The sequence below is a fragment of the Bombus flavifrons genome, chromosome 13, assembly GCF_040668555.2.
Source record: "Bombus flavifrons isolate JBK064 chromosome 13, iyBomFlav1_principal, whole genome shotgun sequence".
In the NCBI taxonomy this organism is placed as follows: Eukaryota; Metazoa; Arthropoda; class Insecta; order Hymenoptera; family Apidae; genus Bombus; species Bombus flavifrons.
Genome location: NC_138454.1, coordinates 11,836,331 through 11,860,686, shown reverse-complemented (window position 1 = coordinate 11,860,686; position 24,356 = coordinate 11,836,331). Strand labels below are relative to the sequence as shown.

At 48.6% G+C, this 24,356-nt stretch overlaps 1 protein-coding gene across 4 annotated transcripts in view; it reads left to right on the top strand.

Moving 5' to 3' along the window:
- Positions 1–24,356, top strand: part of LOC138185964 (dynein regulatory complex subunit 7) — an 86,892-nt gene that overhangs the window by 39,393 nt on the left and 23,143 nt on the right. The window lies entirely within an intron of this gene.

The window sequence follows — 24,356 nt, the reverse complement described above, 5'->3', positions numbered from 1 at the left end:
AACAGAAGAAAGGGACAAACAAATTATTTAGTCTCGATTTTTCTAACGTTCTAACGTTCTAGCCATTTTTCGAGCGTAATTGTACACGTACGATAGAAAAAGGAAAGAAAAAGGAAGGTGAAAGGAGAACCCGATCATAAAGCACAGGATTCGAATTTTCAAAGCAAACGATATCTCTTGCAGCCGTCGATCGTTCTTGCAAATTTCCAAACATTCCCTCCGTTCCCATTTCCAGCCGTAGTCGGTAAAAGAGGGAAATGGGAAAAAGGAGGAAAGCGTTGCTCGATATCGGTCGCGACCGACACGAAAATCCGGATTGGTCGTAGGGACTGGCGATCGCATAATGGGCGCGGGAGCAATGATAATGGAAAGCGTCTTTCGAAACTTCCTATCGGTCTGTGACGTCGTCGTTGCACATGCTGTGCAAGTACGTGCATACACGCGCGGCACCGAGTGTCGGTATTGGGCCGGAACGAGCCGAGGGTGGACGTAAAACCGTGTCCCTAAAACACACTCATACGTGCTTCTTTTCTGCTGTATGCACGTACGTGTATACGTTTATCGTTGAGAAGTAAATACGAAAGCCCGTTTAGGTTTATCGATGTGTACAACGAAAAAGACGCGAGGCATCGTGGCAGCGAAAAAGCAGAAGAAACGGGCGAACAGAGAAGTGGATGGAACAGAGAATCGCGTCAAAGAATCGATTTACCACGGTACACGCAAACTCGAAACGTTAGCCCGTATACAGCAGCCAGGTGGCCGTTCGTTCGGCGAACGAAAGAATCGACGACTTTGTTCAGGCTCTCCGAGGAAGATTAATATCCGTCGTTAAACGGCGCGGCGTGGAGTCGATCGTGGCGGCGGTACACCGTTACCGTTCGATCGGGCACGCGCTCACTCGCGGCGAGTCGCGGCTGTTCGACAGCTCCGAGCAACAATTTAATCAACGTACCAATTTCATCAACCCTACAGCGATATCGCGGCAAGGACTCGAGGAATGCCACATACGTCGACGAGGGTGAAAACGGCGAACCGATCGAGTACGGCGAAGGGAGAGGGAGGAGGTGGGTGCGGGTGGCTGTAAACGCGGGGATGGATGGGTGACGCCACAACAATTTCGTTAATGCTCGTCTCCACCATTCTCCTCCCAACCATCGAGCGATTCTTTATCACGTGTGTAACCCAAGCGCCGCGGATCCACTCTATCTCCTCGAATATGGCAGCAAGCCTTTTGGAACGCGGTGTACATCGGTGTACATTGCACGGTACATATATCGCGCCTGCATCATCCATATGTGTATCTATACGTATACAGGTCTCCCTTTCGCGAGTACTCTTACTCGGACATTCCGATCGTTTTCAAGTAATAGCGAATTTGATACATTAATAGCAAGTCGCTGTGTTCGCTGATACGGACGCGTACGTCGCTGCCAATTATCGTAAAACGTTTCGTTCTTTCAACGAGCTTGCAACGAGCTTGCAACGGGTCAAGGCGGATATATGTGTATAAATAAAAACAAATCGGAGGAAAAGAACGAGACGTCGCTCTTTGTTCACCGAAGGAAGACGGCGATTATCGCGAGGATAAATTGCGAGGAAACGCAGCGAGCTTGAACATTTTCGGGTAGAATTACTCGAAGATCGGTGAGAAGTTGAGAGAAAACGTAAAAGCCAGCTAAGTAGATTTATTTTTCATCGATGTTTGTAACTTTGTCGATGAAAGCGTATCGAGATCAAAACGCCGAGCGATATATTATCTTAAAAATTCGAGGCACGCGTTTGAAACACGCTGTACAACGATCTTTATTAAAGCTTGTCCGCTTGGCTAAAGGGGATGACAGATTTAAACCTTTGCGCGGAGCGAGCAGCCATCGTATTCTACGACCGTGTTTATATCATTCCGTGTCCCTTCGACGACTGAAACTTGAAAAAGAAGTTACGGTTAAACGACTAGGCTGCCGACGATGTTTCCTCCGGCTTCTATTACTCGCAGTCCCGTGAAACTTTTCGTTCGCGTTCTGCTTCTCCGCAGAATGGTTCGAACGCCTCGTTTCGAAAAAGATAAACGCATCAGCCGGTTGTTCTGTTCCCTCCACTTGTGAAATTTATGACGAGCCACGCACGTGCCTCGTCGATCGTACTGATCAGATCGGCAAACTTTCAAGATTCTGTCGACTCTGTCGCTTTTCTTGTCTGATTCGATCCGTGTGCAAAGATTTTTGAAATACCAAGACAAGGATTTTCAGATATTTTCCCAGTACTTTTGCACGGTTTAACCCTCTGAAAAAAGATCTACTCGAGTCTTTGAGTTTCGCGTTTCGTTGTACTTTATTTTTTAAGAGGCGTCGAGGTGTTACGAGGATACAATTCTGTCCAAGCAAAACCACTGTAAACCCGACGAATCTGCTGGCAATCTACGATTCGTAAAATTCGCCAACTTCGAAATATCTCGATTTCCATCGATCGAAACGTATACTTGGCGTTGACTCGTCTACCAGTAAGGAGAACGTCGACCAACGACACGCATAGCCAGATTCGCGAACAAGAGTCGCATGCCGCGAATATACCGCCAGATTACATAAATGCGGTACGTTTATTCAAAGAGGATCAATCGTCCGGATAATCCGGCATCCGTTGAAACTTCCGGCAAAGTTTCCGCGAATCCGTAGCCACGTACGGAACAAGAGCGGAGAGAGAGAGAGAGAGGTAGAGGGAGCGCGAAAGAGCGAGGGGATGGAGAGCTCATGAATGAACGAGGACGCGGCAAGTTTCCAGCGTGCTCGAAACAACGTGTACCAGGGATCCATTTCTTAGCGCGACAACGGGAACGATCGCACGACCGTTCTGAAACTTTCAAAGGTCGAAACTCGCTGGTAATAGCGGCCAGGCGCGTGTATATACACGCTTGGAAAAATTGAAACGTTCGCGCGATTCACGGAACGTTCCGTCCGTTCGGCAAATTATTTATCGCGTACGTCTCCCTATCTACGGGAAGCCTACGTATCGCGTTTCGTAACCGGCTAAAGGCGCTCGAAGCTTATTCCCGGGCTTAGACGGAGCGGTCAGGTGACCGAAGCTACGTATCTCGGTGTTCGATCGGTGGTTAGATCGAGGCTAGAGAAGCAGTTTTTGGGTGTCGCGGACTGTGAAACGCGGATTACGAAATACGCCTATTTGCGGTTTCGTTCGAACGCGATCGTACGCTTTCGATCCACGCTGTTACTGCGCGTTTACGATCCAACGTTGTCACCGAGACGATGGTCTCTCGATAACGTTACTCTCGCCCCTGTTCCCTTGCAAAAAAAGAAAAAAAAAAAAAAAGAAAAGAAAAGAAAAGAGGAGAAAGAAACCGAAGCTGGAATAACCCGGTGAATGTCGCGGATAGAAATTCCTCTTTGCGAAGAGAAGCAGCGAGCCGTACGCGCGGGGTTCGCGTGACACTGGGTTTCTCTGGGTCGGACTTTCAGCCGAAGATGCCAACATCCTGCTCGTCGGTGAGGGGTATAAGGACGAATCACGGATCGCTTGTCGGTATTCGTGGCGCGGCGCACAAAGAGGATAGAAGGTTGATGGAAAGGTCGAGCGAGCCGGAGCACGATGTCGAGGATAGAGGGGTGGAGAAGGGGGTGGCGGGGGAAGGAGGAGGGCGGTCGAGGCGGAGGGTCGCGCGATTAATTCGCAGAACGACGAAGGATATTCCCGCGGCTGGCCCCATATAAGCCCTCCTCCCTGGTCTTCTCCCCTTTGCCTTCCCTTCTCCTGTCGCCCATCCTACCGCCTGTCTATTTCTCTCCCACCTACCCTCCCTGCCTGCCACCCTCTCGTTCTCTCTCCCTCGCCGTGTGCCGTGTCCGCGGCATTAGGCGTCGATCTACCGAGATACGGAGATCGAGGCAGCGGTGGTGCGCCTCTGGCCTCGTCGATGCCAGGCACGTCTGCCTTTTGGGGCGCTTCTCCTCCTTCTCCTCCTTCTCCTCCTCCTCCTCCTCCTCCTCTTCCTCCTCCTTCGCCTTCTCCCATCTATATGTGTACCCATGTACAGCCACATGGCGAAGCAACGTGTGCATATACATACGCGTCGGTATATAACGCGCGTATACTGTGTATGCTATGTGTACACACATACACGCACACACGTGTATGGCGCGTGTGTGCACAGTGTATACGTATAGACGTAGATTTGGCCGAGAGCAGAGCACATACGTAGGAAGGCACATACTCGCAGGTCCGTCTCGCGCGCACCCTCGTTGGCCCGCGTTTCGCGCGTGTGCGCGTGTTCCTCGATATGTCTCCCCTGTGGCGCGGCACGTATATCCTCGTGTACGTGTGTATCCAACACCGATATACCGCCTGGTATATGCGAGAGTGCATCTACGGATCCGCGGGGATCGGCACATAGTCGCGTACACGCGAGAACGTTTATGTAGCGCGGCTGTGGGACGCGCGAGAGCTACCTAAACCGACCGTGCCGCGGAATACGTTCCTTCGCGTTGTAGACCTTCTATTATGTATATACATCCGTGTGTACGTGTGTACACGTATACGCCGATGTGTAGGTGCGTGTATATGCTTATATACCGTGCCGCGCCGCGTGGTATGTTATATAAGCGGCAGAGGGACGGAGAGGGAGGAACAGGGTGGAAGAGAGTGGCGAAGAGGGAGGCGAAAGGGGAAACAGCGGGGCGCGGTGCCATGCGGCTTTATGTAGCAGCGGTGTGGAACACACGAGGACGGTCGTCCACGTCCGTCGGTCGGTCGGTCGGTCGGTCGTTCGGTCGGTTGGTCGGTCGGTCGGTCGTTGGTTGGGTCGGTCGGTTGATTCAGCTCGGTGTACATATAGCGTTGGCCCCATGTAACACCAGGGGGGTACTAGGGTAGGACCGCGAAGCTGTCGGCCGTCCTCGTCGAACCAGTCTCACTTACCTGTAAGTCGGTCTCTGTCTGACCGTTCGTCGTCTCGGTCGGTCGCGCGCTCGCGTGTGAGTGAGCACGCTACGGGCTTCCGCGAACCGGGGTCACTTATGTATATAGGAGAAGCCGAGTCTCCACGGCTCTCTCTGCGCTACTACCGCTGTGCTGCCTCGCGAACTCGCCTGCACACCAGATCCATAGTTAATTACCGGCCTAATCTCTATTCGCGATTGCCCGAAACCGCTCGTAAATCCGTATCGGTGTGTGCGTGCGAAGCGCCACCGTCCAACGGTCCGCCTCTTCCTCTTCCTCTTCCTCTTCCTCCTCTCACCGTCTACCGTCGGAAGATGGAAGCGAGGAATTCCCTCCTTTCTCCCCCGCCGTTCGTCTCCTTCGCTCGCGATCCTACGACGTTCTTATCGCGTTCCTTCTCCTTATTCCTTTATCTTACGTAATCTTTCGTCGCCCTCTCTCGCCGACTGTCGTTCGTCGTGACCGTATTCGTAGCGCGGTCGCGACCGCGACCGACATCGCCACGCGCGTAAACATAGCGCGTCCAAATGTATCTGCCGCGTTTGCTCGACATCGTCGCGTAATCGCGTTCGTATGGCTGTGTCGTTCGTGCGTTCCACCGCGTGCTCGTGGAGACGCGTACGGAACAGCGCGTGTACGCGCTAGCTAGAAGAGGAAGGATGTGGAACGAGGAGCGAACGAAAAAGGGTGAAAGGCGAAAGATGGAAAGAGGAGGAAAGGGAGGAAAGGTGGGAGAGGTCTGGCGAGAACGTATACGCGGCAGAATCGATCCCCACGATCGATCGCACCGATATACGTATACCGTTAAGAGAGAATCGACGAGATCGGCGTGTTCCGGGCTCGACCCGGCGCGCTTCCGGTCACGAGGAGCGAACCACGTTCACCGAGGAAGCGGCCTCTACGCTCCACTCTCTCTCTCTCCCTCCCCCTCCCTCTCTCTCTCTCACTCTCTCTCTACACCTCTCCCTGCGCGCCTTTCCTTCTCTTCCGTTTCGCTGAACGTGTCGTCTCGCGTCCGCTGACTGGCTCTCGCTCGCCGCGGCCGGTCGGTCAGCTTCGTCTCCACGTTCCTTTCGACGAACGATTCCGTGCGAAAACGCGACCGACCAGCCGCGACAGGCTGCCCTCCGGCTTCGATGGCTTCGTTTCTCCGCTACAACAGCCACGGCTCGGTGCTGCGTTTCACTGCGAAACGGCGAGTACGGTAGGGTCGCGTTAACCTACCGGCATTTTGTTTCGCTCTAAAATACTTTTACGTTCGATACTTGTAATTTTATCGATCTGTTTTTGGAACGTTTCGATTGCCCGATTCGTGGATCCCCTGCTGTTGCGTATATCGATATATATGGCACGATCGTAAATGCGATCATCGAGAAACGAGTAGATCGACGTAGCCGCGTTTTTCCATTCTCGAATCTCGATATTCCGCTTCGAGAAATCTGTCGGAAAGAGCATGTGCAAATTTGTCGTTGTTTCTCGGTACGACGTGGAACGAGGGGCTAAGGAAGAAGGACTGTTTCTTATATGTAATCGAGCGGATAACCGTGGCCAGTTAACGAAACGCACTACTGTAACAGGAATCCTCTTGGAAATTCGGTGCAGAACGGCGTAGCGGCCGCCTTTCTCGTCTCGTGGATGGATTAAAGAGGAAACCGGTCGTCGCGTCGCGTCGCGTCGGTCGGGGCCCGCGAGCCGCGACGATCGCCGCGTTCCTCTTCGCTCGATCGATTATCGAGCTGAGAGTGGCCGAGCTGTCTCGTTGCAGGGGACCAGTTTCGAGAGCAGGAAGAGTACGTGTACGAGTAGTGTACGTAGGTCTTCCTGTTGGGTCGTGTCGCGTACGATGGTTTATTGGACGCGTGCTTTTTCACGCAGGACTCGAGTTAGGTGTCGCTGTGTTCCTTTAAACGCGTTAATTATCCGTCCTATCGTCTAACAGAGACAACACGTACTCGAACAACTGGAATTATTTCGTTCGACCGTTTGACAACAACGCTCGAAGAAGAAGGCAAGATCGATCCGTAGAATAATTAAAGACAGATTCGTTTGCACGCTTAATCAAATTTCAAAGATACAGACGGCAGATGGTTACGTAACGTCGGAGTGACACGAAGGTTATGGCGGGTTAATTAAAAAGCAGCAGCGACTCGACGGCTCCGAACTCCGAAGGCGTATTATTCGCCGAGGCGAGAGCTCCGCGTAATCGATCTTTTTATAATCGATTAAGGCGGACGACGATCGGGACCGGCAGGCGGGTCTGGCACCGGCGACCATTGGCCGCGAGGCCGCCTCGTAGAATCGATCCCCGCTGACCCTTCTCGAAACAGGGTCACGCGAGGGATATTTCGAAATCGAGCCGCTGCGCCGCTACGAAGCATCTCGATTCCGCGAAGCCCTCCGCCCACCGATCCTCTCTCCTTCTCTCTTTCTCTCTTTCCAGATCTCGTCCATACCATCCACCGATAGAAATCGCGACGAAGAAAGTTTTCCGCTTCGTTCGTTGTAAATCGAAAGTTTTAGCTCGTGCGAGAGAATCGAGCGAGAATTTACAAGAAGAAGGTTGTTTCAATCTCTCGCGTTTCCAATTGTTACGAATTGCGTTGCGTTACGAACGCTCGCGTCAAAATGGCGAGTTTATAGCCTACACAACGTTCGATACGCGCGATTGTCTACTCTTTTAAATTCGCTTCTCATTTCGAGGCGATTATTTCGAAATCGTGGAATACAGCCGTTGTCGAACTATCCCGAGAGAACGATTACCGCTCTCTCTCTCTCTCTCTCTCTTTTCTTCCTTCTTATAATTCGAAATAGCGTTCTTCTCTTTCCATCTCGCGCGTATGTACCGCCAGCAATATTAAGATTATTTGGCAATTCCACGTATCCGTCGTATTCGCGGGAATCTTCGAGACCGTCTCCTTTCCACCGAATTTCCAGATTTAATTCCACGGAAATCCAACTGTTACGCCTTCCGGGAAAGCCCGACTTTCGTAAGCATTTTCACCGAAACCTCTCCCCGCCTACCGTGATCATTCAAATCTCCAGGCTCCGTCATCTTATTTCCTGCCCTTCGTCGCGACCATACTTTCTCTTCGCGATTCTTCCCTCTTCTTTTCCCTTTCGTTAACGACGATTTTGTAATTCGACGAACCGGTACCGACGAGTTTCAAAAATTCGCCAGAGATATAGCCACGGCTCTGACGATGCCGTAGTCTCAAAGGTCTCGATCTCGACTCGATTTTCGGTCGAAAATACCAATAACGTTTTCAAAATATTTGCCAAATATCCAAAGAATGTCGTCGACTGGACAAAATGGCGCGTATACGAAAGCAGACTATACGAAAGCGGAGAATTCGATCCTCTTATCGCGTAAATAATATCGCTGCCAGTCGGATAATCGATCTTCGATTCTCGTTAAACGACGTAAAATACCGCGGCGACGTTATTTATAGCGAATCGCGTCGCACCACGCCTCCGCGCTTCGATTCCCAACGTCGCTACGTTCCAAGACACCAAAAATTATAAAAGTAATACACGCGTTTTCGAAAATAAAATAAAACGAGAAACGATTGGACGAAACGAAGAAAACGATAGCGTATAACGCGAAGGAGAAATTGCGACCGAAGCTCGCAAGTATCCGCACTAGGATCCTTTGGAATTAGAAAATCGAGCGCACGACAGCTAACACCCTGGATCGATTCTTGTCCGGCATCCGAGAATCCGCTCGCACGGTCGGCATACAGAGTCGTTCCGCGCGACGTATTTGTCAAAGGAACGGCCAGCGGAGCGTGGCTCGGTTTTTGCGCGGACCGCTCCGCGCTCGAGGTGTGGCCGACTTCTTTTCCCCCGTGGCCGGGCTCTCTCCGTGCCGCTGACGATCCAGGATGAAGATACCGACCAGCCAGGGCACACGGCCACGGTTCGCGTACCCGCCATTAGCCTCTTCTTCTTCTTCTTCTTCTTCTTCTTCTTCTTCTTCTTCTTCTTCTCTTCCTTCTTCTCTTCCTTCTTCTTCTTCTCCTTCTTCTCTTCTCGCTCCGGCGGCAGCGTGGCAAACCTTGCTTCTAGTCGGTCGATGTCCGTCTACCAAGGACTCAGACTTTAGACTTTATCGAATGATTTCAATTCAAATCGTCGGATCAGGACGAAGGTTAGGAAGAATTTGTTCTCTCGAGAACGATGCTCGAGAAAAGATAATTGGCAAATTGCGGATAAACGTTTCCACGGCGCGATTTGCCGTGTTTAATTCTCGTTTGTTCGCTGTTTTTCGTTTCTCTATAGTTTGTAACGAGAGCTTACGAGCTTAGGAGCGTACGTCTCGGAAAATTCGTATATTCGGTTCGTTTCGAACAAAGATGGATCTGTACGTCGCTCTGCTGTAAACGTTTTTTCATCGCGTTCATGGAGCAAATAGACGTCGAGTGGCGTTATACGTTTAACGGATTAACGATTAACGGACTGACTTTAAGACCGACTGGTTAAAAAAGAACGCGATACCGAAAATAATCGTGCGATCGCTTCGAGCTGCGTATCGCGGCAAAGGCCGGTAACTGAAACCTATTTAACGCTGCGTAAGTCGTAGTGATAAATCTGGCTCGAAACGAGCGCAGATAGTTGGAGGCTGTTTCCTCGGACTGCCGATGCTTGACGAAGAAACAACGGCGAGGAACAGAAGCGTTCTTCTCGCACCGTTAGGCCCCGTTCTAATCGCACGCGGAACTAGCGCGTCTCGATGCAGCTGCTGCCTCGTGATGGTGGTGGTGGTGGTGGTGGTGGTGGTCGTAGTCGTCGTATATATTCGTAACAGGACGTGGCGGGCTAAATGAAGTATGGCCTCGTGGATGAAACGAGCAGAAACGGGATACGATGGAGCGTAATGAGCGGCGGCGACGCGACGATGATTTCGGAGAAAGTGGCCGCGGCACAGTTGGGAACCGTTGCTGGAAATCGCCTCGAAAAGGGCTAATAATCTTCGGCTCGTTTTTGCTCGTCACGCACTCCACCGGCCCGAACCGATCTCCCGGATCGCCGCCTCGCCAAACTGGTTCGCGGTTTTCTGTAGAAAGTAATCGCGCGCCGTGCCAATTTTGCCATCGTCGATCGCCACTCGCGATTCGCGGTTAAATGTTTTTTGTCGTGCGTGGACCTGGCAATAGGAGAGGAGAGGGGATTAACGAGCGGGGTTTCGCTCGTACCAGGCTGTGGCGATAAAAATTTAAATTCGTACAAATTTATCGGTGGGAAACGGTGAAGCGCAAAGCCGAGCATCTCGTTTCCAGTATACGAACCAACCACTCTAACTCTAAAATCCTCTACAGCGTGCAAACAACTTTCGCGCAGAAAGATTTCGAGCTTGCGAGATTTCTCGAGTCCGTCGACTCCTTATTACCCTACGCTTAACGATCTGCACGCGCTCTTCAACCCCGTAAATTCTTCTATTCTCGCGACTTTTCTTTATCGCTTCGAACGATCCCGCTAGGCGAAATTCCCGATCGATTCCCACGATCTTCCGATCGGCCGAATCTTCCGCTTCGAGTGGTACGAAGGAACAAAGTATATTTAGATACGTCGGAGGATAATCGGTCGGATTTTCGTCGGGTCCGGTTTCGAAGGTCGGATCCTCGAGAGCGACAGAGGCGGAGAAAACGATCGATGTCGGGCACGATCCTCGTCGACGTTTCGTCCGCAGTGAAACGCGTGTACGAGCGCATGCAGGCGGCCAAACCATTATAGAGTACGCGTATAAGACACGATCGTGCTGCGGTAGGGTCGTGCCTAATAAACCAGTAGCCGGCAGTTACTGGCATACGTCATTGTGCAGTTGCCCGGTTTCCACGCCGATTTCGAACCGCGTCTATCGCAAGTACACCGTACGAACCGGTAACCTTCGACGACCATTCCGAAATCACGGTGAATGCCCTGTAGCGAGATCGATGTTTCCGCCGATCTTTCGCCAACATTTTTATAACTTTGAAACTTCCATCGTCCTTGTTCACGTCGTGGTATCGGTGAGAGAAGGTTGGTCGCGAAAACCGAAGGCGGCGTAATTTTCACGCTTAAACGTCGACGCTACTCGATGCAATCTCTCGGTATTTTTTATCGCTATCGCGTGCACCGAGAATCGCCTACTCGTTCGTCTAATTTTTCTATATCCGTTTAACGACTCACTGTATCCGAGCATCGACTACTCTTTTTTACGCTAAACGTATTAACCGTGAAGAAAGAGTTCACTCGTCACGCGGATTACCCCGATCATCGTAATTTACTTTCTCACGGATCCTTTGCTTTTTAACGCGTCATTACGTTTCAGACGCTTAAGAAGCTATGCATGTGACACAAATAGTCGGAAATTTCAAGGCGAACGTTATAGAACAACGCGTCCAGTATCTTTCGTCTTCGCCGTTTTTTAATTTAACGAGAGCGGCAAGGGCTTAATAAAAGAAACAGGACCGAAAATAAAACACCACGGAAACGTAAACGCAATGGGAGGCAGGGTCTTGGCGAATACATCGCGACTGGATGGCTATGACTGACTTACGGTTTGCCCTCGCCACTTGTTTCTCAGACCGTCCCAATTCCTTCAGGAATTCAGCCTCGTCGATCGGTCGGCTCTAGAATCGCCATCGAATTGCCAACCCTTCGATAACTTGCCACCCCCTTAGCAAATCCGAAACCAACGCCGAAACTTGCTTTTATCGCCGACCGTTATCTTATATACGCTATATACAGGATGATTGGTAACTGGTGGTACAAGCGGAAAGGGGGTGGATTCTGCGCGAAAAAAGAAGTCAAAAATATAGAATAAAAATTCGACGATCTACGTAACAACGATACAACGATAATACAAGTAAGCAAGTAATAATTAAGTAAGAAAAATACGACACAGTAAAATTTCAACGATCTACAGCGAGATCCGTTATAACGAGACGCGATAAAGTGCACGCGTACCGAGCGAAAATTCAAAGTCGATTTTCTCGAAAACAAAGCGTCGAACGAAAAATTGTTATTCTATATTTTCCACTTCTTTTTTCGCGTAGAATCACCTCCTTTCCGCTTGTACCACCAGTTACCAACCATCCTGCATAACGGTGGTTACGCGAGGTGATGTTAGATGTTCAAGAAAAAAGGTTTATCCAACGGTTACAACGGTGGACGATCGACGATCATCGACAGTTAACGATCGCGTTTCTCGAATACGTTTGCTTCGCTGTTTCGCTAGACCCTTGGCACTTCGCTGTTCGAAGCGCGGAATCAATCCGTCGTTCGAAACCAAACGGATTCTTTACTTTGTCGTCCTCCGATATCCCCACCACGCACGCGTTTCTCAGATGTCCGCGACGGTTGTCGCGTACGCGTTCTTCCGAATATTCGGCCAAAGAACCGTAGGGATATCGATGGAACATCGGCCATGTCGGACTTACGCTTTTACGGTATAGCGCTTTGTGTCGCCAAGCCGTCGGAAAGTTCCGTGGTCGAGTGTCGCCACGTACGACGTACGTTGCTTAGAAAACGCTGCTGAAATCTCGTTAATCGGAATATCGAGCGGCAGATTCGTCGAGCGGCAATTACGTAGATATTTGAAATTTCGTTAGAATCGAAGCAAGTACGCGTAAGGTGTTTCGTCATTTTGAAATTTCTTTCGATACGATCCTTTTGCGTTCTGGCGAAGAAGCGGTTACGTAGGAAACTTGGACGAATTGAAGGATTACCGTAAAGCAACGCTAAAGCGAAATATTCAAACATGCGCGATTATAGGTTGGATGGATATTCGTTACGAGTCGTTTGTTCTAAATCGAGCGGAATGTAAGGCCGACCTAAACCTTGAACAGAGCTATCGTGTGACATCTGGAAACGCGAGTTAAGGAACCTACTAGTGTAGCGTTCAGGTATAACCTGCGCAATAGCAGAGCTCGATGACCCACATGAATCCTTACGACATCTTCGAAACTCGCGGCGAAAGAGAGACGTCCTCCTTCGACTCTCCTTATCCGCGCTCATTAAATCGATTTTGATCGCGCTTTCGAATTCCAGGAACACGCGGCCAAACGAGTCTGAATAATTCAACGGCGAATAAATACTTTTTACCGTGGAACAGTGTTAATCCATCGGGCGAATGGATTGCGTGAACGCGAGGAGACAACAAAATCCATCCGCTGTCTTACATTCTTTCGAGCGTTTTAAACGGAGAACAAAAACCTCCACGAGCGGACAATAATCTTCGCGTTAATCTCCATTTTTTTCTGTCCTTTTTCTTGCTTGTTTTCTACGCCGATAGAGAGACGCGAGACGAACAAGACAGCGAAGATTAAGGCAGAAATAATAAGAGATCGAGGCGAGAGAAGGCTGGCTAACCGTACGAAGAATCGGCATTTGTTTTTAGTTTTGTTTATGATTATTTTGTTATTTATTATTTTATCGCGTCGGATTAATTTCCCGATGGAAAGTATAAAATATAAAATCTATTCGAGATAATGGAAGTAAACGGCGCGGAAGGAGATGGCGATACGTGCGAAACGAAGGTAAAGAGGACGAGTGTAAAAAAGGCAGGAATATTTAATAAGTGACGAGGGTAAAATGACGGCAAAATAGAAAGGCGGTTATGGCGGGCGCAAGAAAAGCAAGGTACTCGAAGCTGCTTTGCATAGGTATGTCGTGCCGCGACTAGGATTCGTAAGACGCATAAATTTCGCGGCTACGCCACGCTTACGGAGATCCGCGCGATTCACGAGCGCGCCGCGCGCCACGGAATTTTCATTAAGGCTGATTTCATTTCGACGCGCCTCGCCAACGCTGCCTGCCTGGTCCTCTCGAGTCGTCTGTCTGCTTCGAGCCGCCAAGACCATCGAAAGCTCGTTTCGCCCGATCGTATCGTGCAACCACCCTGTGCGATAGTTGGCGAGACAAACCTTTAAGTCTAGTCTCTGTAGAAACGAGTTATCTTTCGCGCGTTTTGCTTCTTTCCTCTTACTATCGCTACGAGCGTCCAAAATTTCGCAACGAATTAACGAGAAAATTGGCAGAAATATCGTAAACGCGAACAACGGCCGATGCAAATTGAAGCGTCGCGAGCGGATCTCTCGTCGAACTGATTTTTCCTTCGAAAAATTCGAGCGATTCGGGCGGACTAGTCTTTTAGTTACGACTATAAGCTAACTGATTCGCAGGACGTCTGGCGTGCATTTTCACCGATGTTCCTGGAGCGATCGTAAAAGTAAAAGTTAACGAGATCGAATCGACGTAATCGAAGCAACTATCGGCCGAGATACGCGTTAAACGCGACGAATCGTTCGACGACAGGAATATACCCGCGAAGGTTACACCGAATCCGAGGCCTTGGCTCGCGACGCGTACGGATTTTGAACTTGGCTCCGGCCACGAATCCTCGTTCTCTACCGAGACACGTGTTTCGCAAGAGTTTCTCGCGGCTCGGTGGAATTTCGTCGCCGTCGTCGCCGTCGTCGTCGTCGTGATCGCGGCCCGCGTTCTCTCTCGCGTCGAGGTTGCGAAGCAGGAAGCTTGAATTTCGATAATCTCCACGCCTTCTTCTTCTCTTGCTCTTTTTCTCTCGTCTTTTCTTTTCTTTCCTGCTCGGTAATCCGTCGGTCTTGGTCCCGCCGATGCGATCCACGGCTCTCTCTCTCTCTCTCTCAGACGCTCGGTGTCTCGCTCGGTGAGCGACCGTGGTTCGGTGAAAATGGATCTCGCGTCGTCGTCGATCGTCGTGGTCGTTGTCGTCGCGGCGCGCGGTCGAACGACACGGTCCCTTTCACCTCGCGGAATTCAGTTTTCATCGAACACGAAACGCTCGGCTCCCATTTTTTCTCCTTTCTTCTTCTTTTTCGTCGTTCCATTCACCGTGACGATCCACGGTGACGTTCGACTAGCCCGTGTTTTTTACACGTTCCAAGTACAGAGCAGGCAACAACTCTGGTCGATTCGAAACGAACCTTTCCAGCGCGAGATTAGTAGTAGGAAGTAGTAGTCGTTAGTAGGAAGCGTAAGCTGTTTCTTCCATCGATTGTACTCTATCGCGATAAGAGGAATTTTGTTCCACTCGAAGTGGTTTGAAGAGTACGTAGCGTGAAAATCGTCCTCGTGAAAATCGTCTTAATCGAGACGCCTCGCTTACGCCAGGTGTTAGTGTACCGACTGGATAACGCGTAACGATAGATTCTTCGTTCGGCTGACGTTGACGATCGAACGTCGACTCTTTCGTCTTTGTTTTTAACGCGTGCATCGAGGCTTCCTTTCGCGCTCCAAACAATCACCGTGTCACTGTTCGCACGGTATTCAGCCTGTCATTCGCTTCATTTACATAACAGTCGGTGTAACGTGCACTCGAATTCGCTCACCCTTGCCTGCACGAGCCGCTTGCTCATTCATCACGCGGCTCCCCGTGCTTGCCGATGGATATCAAATCGATTAGAGTCCGCTGGTAGTTCTTCTAATCTCCGACAGACGATCTGCGATCTTCGGATTCTTCCCTCTTCGATAGATGGATAATTAACGCGGCCGTGTTATATTACACTTACAAGTACGTAAATATCACTAGCAATTCCAGATACATACCGATCGCGTTTTAAACGCTATATTTTCTCTCCTTTCTTTCGTCTCTTTTACCATTTCCTATCGTTTACTTTATGTTATTTTCTTGAGACAAACGAATCTATGAAAATACATACTTTTTGTTTTTTTTTTTTTTTTTTTTGACAACTTGAGAATCGAGCGTTACTTACATTGACATGCGACGAAATTGAGAAACGTAGGAAAAGATCGCAGGGTATCGAGATACGTGCGCGAACGCGAGAAATTTCTATATCTTGAATTTTCTTTAATTGTCCACTCGAGAACTCGAAGAAACATAGAGTCCGTGACCTGACCTATTACAGGCCCCACTTTCCTTCTTCTTCTTCCTTTTCCTCGTCGACGATCGCGACGGCGATCACGTCGCGGATACTCGAAGCGGCCTACCTAGCAGTCGAGCAAACATTCTATTTCGATACGAGGAAATCTCGTTCGATTCGCGAGATAATACGCTCCAATTTCGGCTACAGCCCCCGTTTCTATCTCCATTCGTACTAAATTCGATCGTCGGCTTTTTTTTTTCTCTTCGTTAACCGCACGATCGACCAACGACCGTACCTCGCGCGTAAGATCAACAGTCGCAGAAACTCGTCCGTAACTCGTCTATGAAAAGAAATATTGCCCGTAAGCGCGCTAAATACGAATTCTACGATCCGATTCGATCCAATTCCTATTCGCGATGTCGTTCAACTTTGCAAATGAAACGAACAAATCGGAAGAGAACGGAAGCGGTCGAGTCGAATCAGATTAATTTAGCGTTGCTAATCGAACCACTTCCGACCGAACGAGATCTCCGAAAACTATGTTCGGAAAAATGAAATAAAAACTAAATGAGACCTCGATCGTAAGGAAAACGTTAGTTGGCGTAGCGTCCCAAAAATTTCGAATTCCGAATCGACGTGACGCGTGTCGCGTGTCGCGTGTCACGTGTAGCATGGCGTAGCGTGGTGTGGCGTGGCGTGGCGTGGCGTGATACGACGTGGCGCGGCGTGGCATCGCGTCGCGTCGCGCGGTGGCCAGGATCCCGCGAACCGCGCCACTTTCCAGCAATTATCGAAGCAACGGAGTCTCTCTCGGCGTGGATCCCACACCGGCTTCAATTTGTAGGCTGGCATTAATTCAATTGCCCCGGCGACAGTTACCAAGGTGGTATACGTGTGGGCGTTTTATCGCCTCGACGGTTATACGCGTCCGACGTTCTCCTCTCTTTCCACCTCTCCGCCCTTCTCTCTACCCCGCAAGCCCGCTATTCTCGCGGTTCCACGCTAGCTCGCTTCCTCGTTCGATCGTCCGTCTCTGTTTCGCGTCGACGCGCTGGTCGTTCCGCGTTCCAACCTGCGAGCTTCTCCTCGAACGCGGCGCGGCACGCGTTGATTCGATGGAACACGAAAAATTCACTAGCCTCTCGTGATATTTCGTCCGGGTCGTGTTCTTTCGGCCAGAGTTTTCATTTCTAACGCAGACTTCTCTCGCCAGACCTTCGAAAAGAATAAACCGAGACGGTTTGACAACGCGATTCGAATGTCTTTTTTTCTTTTTTCAATATTTATCTAATTTCTATCGTCGTTCAATTTTTTTTTCTCTTACCAACTGTACGACGGAATGTTTATAATGTTCGTAAACGTGCCATCGCACGAGCAGAACATAACCTGTCGCGCATTCCTATGTACGTATTTGCAACGTTAGAACGTGCAGGTGTTTTCTAATTCCCTGATGCGTTTTAACTCGAAGCGAACGATCGTCCAAAGGTTACTAAATTTTTAAGGAGGTTAGGAAAGAAGCAGAGTCGACGTACGCGTATAAAAATTATAAGCGAAGCAAACTGTACGCGGATCGTAGATCCGGCGTGTATCCGCGAAGGCTGGCGACGATAAATAAATTCCGCCTAAGGAGACGGCGTGGAATTCGATCGAGAGTGATTCTACGGTTTTTCACAATGGTGCGCGCGCACGCGTCGCAGAAGCGGCCTGAAACGGCTGAAGCGGCTGAAACGGCTGAAACGGCTGAAACAGGCCCCGAGTCCGAGCGAACTTTGTCTCCGCTGACAAATTGCATGGGATCGGGTCGGCCAGCTGGACGCGGTCTATCATCGTGACGAACCGCGATAACTTGATGATGGATAAATGCGCGGCTCAACGAGCCCGATATAGTAATACCATTGCGGTAGATCATCGTAAACGATAGCGAGCGGACATGGAAAAGTAGAAAAAAACATGGACGTTTCGACGGTGTCGCGAAAACGATCGATTCGTCGCTGGAACTATAACTGTGAATCGAGCAGAATCCAACCTGTGGAACATAGGCAAGCCTTTTCCGGTTATTTCGCGTCTATCTTGTCGATTTCGTTGAAGTTCGTCGTATAGGTTAGTTTCTTCGCGATGGATGCTAACTTCACTGGCCGCCGTAACGAAAAATCGCGGTCGTACGCACGTACGTATACATTTGATTAATCGAGTGGAAACGGGGCGATAGACGGACGCGAAACGAGAGGAATTTAGTAAGTTTCGAAATATGCCAAGGTTAAAGCGGGAAAGCGGAAGCTAACGGATGAGAAATGCAAACTTCGAAAACGCCCAGTAAATAAAGTTTCAAGAAACGAATGTCTTCGCTTTCGTTTGCTCCGTGTAACTTCTGCTTTCCCGTGACCTTGACAAATTCGTCTCCAAACGTCTTCCAGACTTCGAATCATATCTATAGGTATATACACATATATATGTATATATCTTCATCGAGTTTTTATAACGCGAATTTAACAACACGCAACGACAAATGGGCGAACAGATTACAAGCTGCTTCCCACGTCTACGCGCGGTGAAAGCGTGCCTTTTTAAATAGTTTCGACCCGATGGTTGATTGATTTCAAAGCAACGGCCAACGTGGAAAAATGGCAAAAAAGTTTCGCGCCTATCGTCGAAGCGAGCATCTAAAACGACATCAAAGTGTGGGTCTCGCGTATTTGCTTAGAAAGCCGAGGATAACAGAGAAACGTCGTTGGCCAGCTGCTATCGATGTTTGTTAAACTTCAAAGCTGCCGGGAGCTGACGTCATTGAGGATTTGTCGTAGGGACAAAGCGAAGGGTTCGAGAAAGTGTAACGCGTTGCTACTGTGTGCGCGGTTGCCCAGTTTCCCTCTTTCGCCGATATTTCAGGCCGAACAGCCGAACGTATCGTGTTTTAACGTCAAACGGAAAAAACAAGATGTTCAAAATGAAAGAAAAAAAAAAAAAAAACCGAACGATAGGACGAGCTTGATATCGCGTCGAGCATTTCATTGTACTAGAAATTTCGGTGTACGCAGGTTCGAAAACGCTGGGTTAAAAAGTTATGACAAAAACCACTTTGCCGCCCGATGTTTCTTAAACGTCTCGCCAATTATCCCCACTTCGCCACGCGACTCGGTGGTATATATCGCCGTACGAACAACACGAGTAACGAGTAGTAAGTAGCAAGTAAAAAGAGAAACAAACACACGAAGGGGCAAAAAGAGAAGAAACGGTGGAAAAGAAAAAACGAATAATAAACCGACAGTCGATAAAGAGAATAGAACGATAAGGATCTGTCGAGAGTCGTCCCGGACGCAGTAAGCAACGGTGGAATCGTGTATTAAATGCCGGCAAAAAGAGGCGAACGACAAGGGAAATATATCTTTCTGCTCTGTCAGGATACATTTGTCACGTTTGTCCGCTATTTTATCCCATTATTGCTTCCCTCTCGGTTCTACTCTCTCCTTCTACCGGTCGGAGAAAGATTTAAAGGTAAACACTCTGAAAGTTTCGTGTCCCTCTCTTTCTCTCTCTCTCTCTCTCTCTCTCTCTCTCTCTCTCTCTCTCTTCCTCTTTCGCTCATAATTCCAGATTTCACGGCTTGCCGTAGGGGTAAAAGAGGGGGAGGGGCGCGATTGTTCGTGTGATTTGTTTAAAACGGTCGGTAATAGGTGTCGTAAAAAGATACTAAATCGCGGTATAATCAACGGATAAGGTAAAAGAAGAAAAACAAAAAACGAATAAAGCAAAGAACGGCGAGACGAAGAGAGATCCGTCGTCACGTGGTCCACTCGTGCGGAATATTACGACTCGGTGACGTCTGTTAGGGCAGTTCCGCTTTAAAAAGAATACTTTAAAAGCCGGAGGGTTTATAACGGGCTGGGGTATATAGCACGACCACGGCGTATAGTATAGGGAAGGAAGAACTACATATAGAGGTGTAACGAGCAGAACTCAACTCACGAACTCACTCCCAGTTTTTAGTGGCAACTTGTTGCTCTATGCCCATTCATACGGCTCTAACTCCCATTACGTCACGTCACATCAACTTATAATAATGGTAATAGCAGGACCGTCTGCGAAACCCGAATTCGAAACACGATTATTCCTGTCCACGGGACTGGCTAAATGTTTTCCCTCTCGCCGGTAAATTAATCCTACTTTTTCCTCCGTTTATACGCCAACGCCTTTCGATCGCTTCTACGCGATATCGTATTGTCGAGAATTTAACTACCCTTATTTTAATCGCATTCTTATTTTATGTCGCTTCAACCCCTTTGCTTAAGACCCTATTAATCGTGTAATATTTGTTTAATCTTCATTTTCATAATTAATTCCCTGCTGTGACGGTTCTTCTCCTTTGCATTATCGTCGATCGTTGACTTAACGCGTCTTCTTTACCGTTATTTCAAATAGAACAGCCAAATAAACGTACGTAGTTTCCTCTTCTCGTTATTGTACGTCATCGAAGCGTCACTTTCGAAATTAAACGGATATTTATCGAACTTTTAGCAAAGATGCATCTTCGCGTTTGATACATTTTCGGTAATACATCTGTAATTACGTTTCGTGAGCATTGCACACACGGTATATTACCGTATTACGTAACGTTACATTTTTCATCGATTTGTACGAGAGGCATCGCGGTACGTGCATAAACCGACATGGTAATCGGTCTCCCTTGACTTCACACTTCGCATGCTGCACGATCATGAATATGCGCAGTTTCCAGCTGCTATAGGTGGCGTACGTTAAAAGAAGCACGATATTTACGCCTTGTGAATCTCGTGGAATATTCGCCAGCCACTGACGCGTTCCGCATTCTCCTTCTCCGGTATCTTGTTATCGTTAGCTTGTTATCTTCGGGTTCCTACAAATTAGTCGACTCGTTAAAATTCTGCCTAACTCGCTTTATTTGCGATTTACTCCACGTGATAAATATGTCTTTAAATATCAAGCAAAGTTCAAGTCCTTGCACCTATCTCAAACAGATTTAGAAAGAAAAGTCCGTTACTTGCAATTTTCTACTTGACTAAGTCGAACGAGGCTTCGCAGGGTTCGCTCTTATCCGTCTCTTGTGGTCGAACGCAGGTATGAAACGTGAAAACGAAAGAAAAGGGCGTTCGTTCGGTGAATGTTTAAAGCGCCAAGTGGAGGAGCGCGGAGTTTTGGAAAGTTTTTAAACGAGATTCGGCCGAGGAAGTTGATAATGTACGTCGTAATAATTAACAGGCATCGCTCGCTTCGGTGAGCTTGATAAGAAAGAAAACGAAGCGTTTCGTTTGGCGAACAAAAAACAAAGTATCTTTTCGCGTATTCGATTCATATTTTCACGGCCTTTTTCCAGGCCGTGCCACCTGTTACAAGGTAACCTTGTAAACGCTACCGCAGCTGTTTGCGTTTTACTCTTCGTATCCGTTGCGATCTACGTTCGACCTCTTCTTTAACACTGACGCGTACACGTGCACAACCGCACAGGGTGATTCCGCAAAGTGGGCCGTGATGTACACGTAGTTGCTCCTGAGATACGACGCTGTCCATGCAGTAACTTTCCTCCGCCAAATTTTAGCTAGTAAAACGACTTTTACGAAAATCCTCGTTGTTGCCTTAATTTTTCGCTCGCCGTGACGAGATCCGCTGCAACCCAGAATCCTATTCGTATCGTTCGTCAAATCGTATTGTTCGGGTTCAAATGGCAAAATTCGAAAAGAGACAGTGGTACGACGCGCGAGCATTACTGCGTGGATTTTCCCGTGAGTGGCCTTGAGCATACAATTTATCACGCGCAAATAACAACTGTACACCGCTTATTACGCGTAACTTTATCTGGCTCGAGATCGTTCGTCACGAGACGAAACTCGTGTCTCGGGACTTTATTACAGATGCGTATACAAACGCACGTACAAACGCGGCAATCGTCGGTGGAAGAGTCGCTGTACGAAGTGGCTGCAAACGAGAAATCGTGTGGCGTGTATCGTGCGTTTAAACGGCCTGGTCGGCCGGTGTAAACGGCGCGGTTTAATTTGAATAATAAGCACGGATACGTTAACGATCCCATCGGTCAGGTTCACGGGAGGCTTCACGACATGCAACTTCTCGCTCTCTCGTTTCTACTATCTCCGCGAGTATCTTTAAACGTTTCGCCGCGCTCCTTCCCCGTCAAAATTTACCAGATTTTTCAAAAACGATTTTTCGAAAACCCTCGTCGTCGGTCGTAACGTTGTATTTCGTCGACTTGGCAAGCTACGAAAGATTTTCGATCTCTGTTCGCTAACACTCGCTACTGGCGTTAACTGGTTCCTCGACGTGTCTCCCTTCGACCGATATTTTCTTTCCAACGATGTAACGAGGAATCAACGATTTCTAGGCATTTCGTACGATACGATCGTTTTACGGCGCGTGTATGCAAGCTTCGTTAATAAACAGCGCAAAACCAGCCTAATAGAAGGAAGGAGGTCGAAATGACTTTCCGTAATGCGCCCTTTTACACGCAGCCTCGAGCGTAAAGCGTCGCATTAAACTTTTACGATACTCTCCGAACGCCATCCGCCAAAATCATTATTATCCCAGCACTCTCTTATAATTCACCGAGCCAGTCGTCGTACGCTAACATTTTATCGGCGTCGCGCTTTTTTCGCGACCCTGCACACGCGCGCGCGCCACCGGCTCAGCTACCACCAGCACACGCTTCAGAATTAAAGCGTGTTTTTTTCCACGCTACGTGACCGCCTTCCTTTCTTCGAGGGTTGTCCGCCCCTTTCCTCTCCGTGCTCTCTCTTCCCCATCGTAAGCGGACGCGGAACGAAAATACCTCGCGGCTGCCGCGGAACGACCCCTCGTTCCCGGATTCCTCTCCGCCGCACCGCGCCACGCCGCGTCGCCCCGCACCGCCCCGGGATCCGAAGGACGCGGGGGAACCTCAACCCTCGAGAACAGACGCGTCGTCCTGACGTGACGTGCCGCGCTACGTGCACCGTAATTTTCGGATTATTTCGAGTTCGTCGTTTCGTTCGGCGTTGGGCCATTCGTAATCGTCCGTTCTCTAAATTGCTCGACAATAGTTTTCTTTTTTTCTTTTTATAACATTGTCTCTACGGTCGGGCGAATATGCGACACGAAGAAACGCAGAAACTTTCGATTTTTAACGAACTCGAAGTAGAACGACACCGATTTTTGTCAAATACAGGGTGGTTGGTAACTGCTGGTACAAGCGGAAACGGGGTGATTCTACGTGAAAAAAGAAATCGAAAATATGGAATAAAAACTTTTTTTTTTTAATTTTTCCTTTTTTTCTTTTTACATTTTTCCATCGAGAGAACGATCTACAGTGAGATCCGTTATAACGAGACGCGATAAAGTGCACGCGTACCGAGCGAAAATTCAAAGTCGATTTTCTCGAAAACAAAGCCTCGAACGAAAAATTGTTATTCTACATTTTCGACTTCTTTTTTCGCGTAGAATCAGCCCCTTTCCGCTTGTACCACCAGTTACCAACCACCCTGTACATCTATCGTTTGCAGCCTTTCGTCTACGATTTGGTTACGTCGTAAATAGATTGCCGATGTTTTTGCGTTTCATTTCGTTTGCTTGTATAAATGTTGGCAGCCTAGTTACGACCTTGGAAAAGTTGAGGTTTGCTTGGAAATTACCCGAAAGTCGGTAGTACGATACGATGTACCCCGAAGTATAGAAAAGCCTGGGTTTCTTTGTGTACACCGCCTTTTGTACGCGTTTCTATGCTACGTGACTAATCCGCGACCGAGTCAATCGGGCTGCAACTTTGACCTGAGATCTTTGGACGTCGGTGATTCAAAGCTATTCGTCAAAAGCAGTGTGTCACTACTTGGTTAACATAAAATTTACGATCTACGTAATACCGTTGCTTCGAGATTCGTGGAGATATCGCGCGAGCGATAATAGCAAGCTGCTTTTCTTTCTCAAGGCCAAGCATAACGATAGCAACGGTTAAGCGACGTTGTAGGGGGCGCGGCTCGTAAGGGTTGAAGAGACTGGAGCGAACGTAGCTGACCGTTTGGAAGCAGAGTTTCTCGCTTCTTTTCTTTTCTTTTTTTTTTTTTTTTTCTTTCTTTTTCTGAAGAAATTATTTGCAAAGATTACGTTGGTCGAACTCGTCGATCGAAATTTCGACATTTCGATGTTTGCGGTGATATCGCGAAATAGCCGTATTTTCTCTCGCGAACAATTTCTGACAAACGTATTATAGCCATAATCTATCTTTATAGGGAAATCAATTTTTTTTTATCGATATTAAAAAATCGAAATCGAAAAATTGTATCGATGTTAAAAAAAAGTGGCAGAACAGGCAAAAGAAGAAAGAGAGAAACAGCAGATTTCTTATATATGCGTCTGCTTGTGGAGTAGAAATTCTCGGAACGAAGCGAGAGCGGTAAGGCCGAGAAAGAGAATTTCGGGAAAAAAATCCCAAGGATCCCGCGTGGTAGACGATGGTGTAGAAGGAAGGAAGGAAGGAAGGAAGGGCGCGTTGCGTTGGCTGAATTTCGGGCGAGGCTGGCCCTCGGAAGGCTCGCGGCTGCTCGAAAACCCCTA